This window comes from Panthera pardus, unplaced genomic scaffold (genome assembly GCF_024362965.1).
Source record: "Panthera pardus isolate Hobbes unplaced genomic scaffold, ASM2436296v1 HiC_scaffold_3, whole genome shotgun sequence".
Classification (NCBI taxonomy): Eukaryota; Metazoa; Chordata; class Mammalia; order Carnivora; family Felidae; genus Panthera; species Panthera pardus.
Genome location: NW_026526876.1, coordinates 1,686,731 through 1,693,136, shown reverse-complemented (window position 1 = coordinate 1,693,136; position 6,406 = coordinate 1,686,731).

Genomic DNA, 6,406 nt, shown 5'->3' with positions numbered 1-6,406 from the left:
CGAGGTGATCAGAACAACAAATCTTAGGAGCACCTACTCTGGTAGGCACTATTCCCAAGCCTTTCCTAGTTTCAAATGACTTCATACTCTCAACTTACGGGTGAGGGCGGAGGAAGCCCTATTCCCCACTCTACAGTTGGGGAAGCTAAGATAGATGGGCAAAGGCCAGGGGAGAGCTTTGGCCCGAGGTGTGCGCAGAGCTGGCTGGACAGAAGGGTCAGATCCCTCCGGCCACTGCCCATCCCACCCCCAACACAGGCAGCTCAGGCAACTCAGAGGCCTGGGTTCTGGTCCCTGCCACCCTGCCACTGGCTGAGTGACAAGCCCTGAGCCCCAGTTGCCTCCTTTGCAAAACGAGAGCCTCACAATGGGAAGCGTTGTCAATTTACAACCCCGGCATCATCACTTACAAGCTGTGTGGCCTGGAGCCAGTTACTTAAGCTCTCTGTGCCCGTTTCCTCACCTGTGAAAATGTGGAGACCATTAGTACCTACCTCAAAGGGTTGTTGTGGAGATGAATTGAATTAGGACTTGTAAAGCCCTTAGAAAGCTCCAGGCAGACAGGAAGAGCCATGCAGTTCAGAGTTCTTGCTAATTGCTATCTGAGCTCTTCCCCTCTATCACCCTGGGCAAGTCCCTGCCCTCCTCAGTCTCCATCTTTCTGTCTTTGAAAGGGGACTTAGTCATCAGGCAGTAAGCAGCCCTGCCTCCCCACCACACCCCCAGCTCACAATTGCAGGGGGTGGGGGACCAGGCTGAATGGAAACCGTGACCACCTTGTACCATGATGGGAGACGCACGGGGGCTGTGGGAGCCCAGAAGTGGCATCTGACCCAAGGAGGTGTCCTGGAGGGAGGGGGAAATTCAAGCTTGCCTGTAATGCATGAGGAGTTTCACAGGAAGAGAGACCTGGGGGTGGACAGAGAAGGGTCCCATGGCAAGGAGGCGTTCGTGGTGTCAGAACTCACCCCCATGCTTGTTAACAATGCAGATTCTAGGTCCCCCAGATGTGAATGCCCCTGGAGTGAGCCCCCAGAATGTGGATTTTAAAACAGCCCTTTCTCGGGTGACTCAAGCCCAGCTTGGCCTCATCCGATCAGTTTGAAGGGGGTTAACTGGGTGCACGGAAGTACAAACGGGTAAACCGAGACTTGGGCAGACTTGCCCAGCCCATGAATGGCACCTGAGAAGGTACCATCCCAGGCTGGGAGGGTCTGGGGCACTAATGACTCTTTGTCTCTCCCCTCCCCCAAGAGCCTGGTTGGGAACAGGCCTGTGATTACTACAATAGCCCAAGGCAATGGGGCCAGGCCACTAGGCTCATCACTTGATGCAGGAAACAGGCTCAGGGGAGCCCAGGCAAGGGCTTGAGCACAGGATCTTCAATGATCTCAGGCACCCCCATACCTTCGTGGGAGCACTGAAGGGAAAGCAGTTTCCTCCTTTGGATCTCCCAGCTTCGGGTCAACCTCAGGCCAGGGGTGGATTGCTCCCTTCTAGGCATTTCCTGGGTGGGGTGGCCTCTCCCTTCTCCCGCCTCCTCCTAGGGCACTCCAGGGCCCTGGCCCAGCTCTAAAAGGAGACTCCGGTCTGGCTTCAAACCCCAAGACATCTTGCTAACTGGATCACCCCAGGTAAGACACTTGTCCACCTTGGGCCTCAGTTTCCTCCTCTGTAAAATAGACTGTGGACTGAATGAGATGATTCAAAGTAGGAGTCAAGCATGGGGCAGGTTCTATACCTAGTGAGCCACCTGTTTTTAGGACTCTCCCTAGGACCCGCTGGCTCCCTCACTGTTCTTCAAATGTGCTGGATGTGCTTCTGCCTCAGGACCTTTGCAGTTACTGATTCCTTGCCTGGAACACTTTGCCCCCAGGTTTTCACTTAGCCAAACCCCTCACAGACAAGCCAGAAGTAAGTTACTTTTAACTTAAATGATATTTGCTCAAAGAAGCCTATTTCCCTTACTCCTGATCCCCTTCTCTGCCTGATTCTTCTGATGACCTCTTCCCACTCACTACCTATTTGACTTCTTTATGTGGATATTGTCTCCCCAGCTTGAGAATGAGCTCCCTAATACGGTCTTGGTGGTTTTTAATGCCATTGTTCATTGCTGTGTCCCCAGTACCCATAACAGTGCCTGGCACACAGTAGGTATTTAACACATTAAAACATACATATTTTAAAAGATCTGAAGCCATTAAGACAAAATGTTAATATGTGTGGTAGGTGCTCTTGTGGCTTCTCTGTTAGCTTAAGTATTTTTCAGTGTGTTTGAAATATTTTATTAAAAATATAAAACACAGTGGGGCACCTGGGTGGCTCAGTCGGTTGAGTGTCTGACTTTGGCTCAGGTCATGATCTCGCAGTCGTGAGTTCAAGCCCCTCATCAGGCTCTGTGCTGATAGCTCAACTTAGAGCCTCCTTCTCTCTTTGCCTCTCCCCTGCTTGTGCTCTCTCTCTCTCAAAAATAAACATTAAAAAAATTTTTTTTAATATAAAACACAAATAATCATCATCCACATTGTTTAGGAGTCAAGTTCATAGGAAATGGTAGTGGACGGCATGTGGAGAAGCGGGTGGGTAACAGGGGTATCCCCGAGCCAGGCTGGCGTGCATCAAGGACTTCCTCAGAGGCAGACGCCCCAATAAATGCCATATCTGTGTTTTATCTGCTTGTATCTTTGCAGCCACGCTGGAGGGAGGTACAAAGGAAGATCCCACTTTACAGACAGTAAATGGAAGCTAAGGGTAGAGAAGTGACTTACCCAAGGCCACCTAAGAAGGGAAGGAGGGAAGGGTGACATGGGAAAGCCCCAAAGGGAGGCAGAGTAGGGGCAGCGAGGGGGTGGGAGGAAAACCTGACTGAGGGAGGCAGGCCCTGCCTTCCAGGAGCTGGCCCAGATCCCGGCCGAGGCCACGACCCTCCTCTGCTGCCCAAACCACACACGCAGCTTCTTCCTGGCTGCTTCCCCCGGGGGCCAGGCAGCCCTAGGATTCCTGGAGTGGAGTGTGGGCTGGGGGTGGGCAGGGCCTGGGGTGGAAGGAAATGAGGGAGAAAAGCGGGTGGGGAGTCGACTGGGAGGTCACTGGGGAGTCTGGGCCCAGGGGTAGGAGAGGAGTGAGCACCTCATCCTTCATGGTGAATGAAGCTGGCTCTCAGGGTGTTCTTAGGGTTTAGATAGGCGAGAGGCCGGTGGGATGTGGGGGCCTTCAGTCCCCAGAAGGTGAACAGTGTGCTGGGCCTCAGTGAAAGAAAGGCCAGATAGGAAGAATGGTGGAGCAGACCCAGCCTATCCTCATTTTACAAGGGAAGATGCGGGCTCAAAGAGAAGTGACTGGTCTCTAGACCTCCAGCCAGTGGTCCTTGTCTGGATACAGGACTCAGCCCTGATGCTCCTGACACTCCCCCTGAGCCTAGATCCTGAGTTGTGCTTTTTTTTCCAGCTCCTACTGGGCCATAGGACCTGGTGATTCAGGTGCACCCGCCCCCTGCAGGGACTGTCAGGTTTGATGATCCAGGTTGACACTGTCATAGGCCTATCTGTGCTTCATTCCTGTCTGTGGCCCCAAATTCTAATCCTGCCTCTTCTACTTCATTTTTCTAGGCCTCGGTTTACTCATCTGCAGAATGGGGGAAAATATTAATTGCTACCATTTATTAACACTGAGCATTTAGTCTGTGCCAGGCCCTGCAGTCGTTCATTTAGTCCTATGTCCATTGTACAAAGGAAGAAACCAAGATCAGAGAGGTTAAGTAATTTTCCCAAAGTCACATAGCTAGTACGTAGCAGAGTTGGATTTGGGCCCAGGCCCCAAGTAAGGTATTAAAGGTTGTGGTGAGAATAAATTGGGACAGCTTGTAAAGGGCTGCACTCACAATGAGAGTCCAGGAAGAGGGAGGAGTTGGGTCCTAGTGTCCCAGCCTGGAGTGGAAGTGCTGGGACCACACAGCACACTCTGGACTGTGCTGAAGGAAGCCAGGGGTCTGGGGAGCCCAGAGGCAGCCCTGAGGAGACTGGATAGGGGGCCAGAGAAGGTAGCCTCCAGTGGAAGTTGCCCAAAGCAGAGGGCATTGGCACGTGCCAAGGTTCATGGGAACATACCCTGGTGGGTTGGGTCTCTCCTCCTCCACACACCAATTAACCCTGCCAAACAGGGCAGAAGCACTGAGGAACCTAAGTTCTTGCCTGTGGGGCCTTAGCTCCCCATCCAAGCCAAGGGACAGCTGTCCCCTGCTCCACTCTGAAGCACTGTCACCTAGATTCTGCTGCCACATTGTGGGCACAGGGAGAACTGCACCGGTGAGCACCCAGACACGTAGCTGGAGGACCCCTCACACCACCCAGTGGCTTCAACCCTGCCAGTAGGCCACAGCTCTTCAGTTTGGAGCCCCTTAATCTCTTGCTAATGCCAATGCCAATCTCTTAATGATTTCGACTTGTCCTCAACAACAGCAGCCTGAGGGATCCTAAGTCTGATCACGTCCTCTGCTCAAAACCCTCCCTTGGGAAGCCACTCACAAGAGCCAATTTTAAGTAAAATAAAATTTTTGGAATTTTTGTGATTCAGTTGTTAAGGTCATTATTGAGAATTGTATAAAATCATGTTAAAAACAAAGGTAATATCCAGAACTAAGCACTTCCTATTTTACAACATTCTGCTCATCTCTCTACACTTTCTTTTCCTTGCATCTGTTGTCTGTCTGGGGGAGATACTGTGCAATAGTGTGCTTCTGTCCACCTCTTCACAACTCCACGTTCAATGACTTTATGTTGACAGCTTTCAATCAGCCACTACAGGAGTGTTTACACCATGGAAACTGGCAAACACCACAGATCACGCTGGATTTGATGACTTCCTAGACCAGTGCCATCCAATAGGGAGAGAATGCAAACCACGTATGTAATTTCACATCTATGAGTAGCCAGATTTAAAACAGTAACAGGAAACAGGTGAAATTAAAGTGTATTTTATTTAACCCAGTATGTCCAAAATATTGCCATTTCAACATGTAATTAATATAAAGTAACTCAGGATTTATTTTACATTCTTTGTTTTCATACTAACTTCAAATTCTGGTGTGTATTTGACACTTAAAGTACATCTCAGTTCAAACCAGCCACATTTCAAGTGTTCAACAAATTGTCCAGTGGCTGCTGTATTGGAGAGCACAGGTCTGGATTTAAGAAATCAATGGAGAAAATATTGATGATGGGGATTAAATTTTAATAGTGCTGAGGCTGAGAAATTTCAATCCAATTAATGTAATCTGTTCAAGGATGAGGAACCAGTAGGCCACGTTATCAAATTTAATGACAAACTTACTGGGAAGAGAGTGGTATAGCAGGCTGAACAGTGACCCCCAAAGATTTCGGGTCCTAATCCTTGGAACTTGCAAATTTTTGTACTTCACAGATGTGACTAAAGATTGTTACGTGGACAGGTTATTTTTGATTATCCAGGTGGGCCCCAAATCCAGTCATTAGTGTCCTAATGAGGGATAGGCAGAGGGGGATTTGGTACACACGAAGGGGCAGCCACATGACCACGGAGGCAGAGGCAGGAGTCCTGTGGCCACAATCCGGCAATGTCGACAGCCACCAGAAACTAACTGTTAGACGCAAGGACTAGAGTCTCCACCAGAAGGAGCATGGTTTGAATCGTGATCTCAGCCCTGTGACAGGGATTTTGGCTTTCAGACATTCAAACTGTGAGAAAATAAATTTCTGATGTTTTAGCCACCAAGTCTGTGGTAATTCGTTACAGGAGCCCTGGGAAACTACTATCAGCAGATGGGCTACAACTCCATTCGCCATATATCATGGTTGAATTACAACCACAAGTAGGCTACAAGAATTCAAAAAGATCAACAAAAGCATTCTGTGAAGAACACTTGGCTCTGCAGAACTTATAGTGTACTGTATATCTTATTATTTGTATTTTCTATGCTATACCTCTTTTAGGTCAGCACAATTTAGAATAGCCCTGTGTGTGTGTGTGAGAGAGAGAGAGAGATACCGGATCTGTCTTGTATCCTCAGCACCCAACACAGAACCTTGCACATAGTAGGACACTCAAATGTTCTCAATGAATGAAGGAGACTTTGGGCCTCAATTTCCCCCAGTTCAGTAGGGTTAGGGGAATGGAATGGGCTCCTCAGGAAGGCAGGGCTGGTGCCAGATGCTGTTAGAGCACCTACCATGGGCAAGATGGGGCTGGAGGCAGTCAGATTCAGGGAGTCAGGTACGGGGGACCCCCAAGGGCTTGGGGACTACTCAGAAAAATAGCTTAGTCCAGAGACAGGGTGTCTTGGAACTGCTGTGCAGAGACTGAAGCCAATGATACAGCAGGACCTGTTAGGGCTAGAGCCCCTTCCTGCAGCTTCTCCTGTCCCTCATTCCTG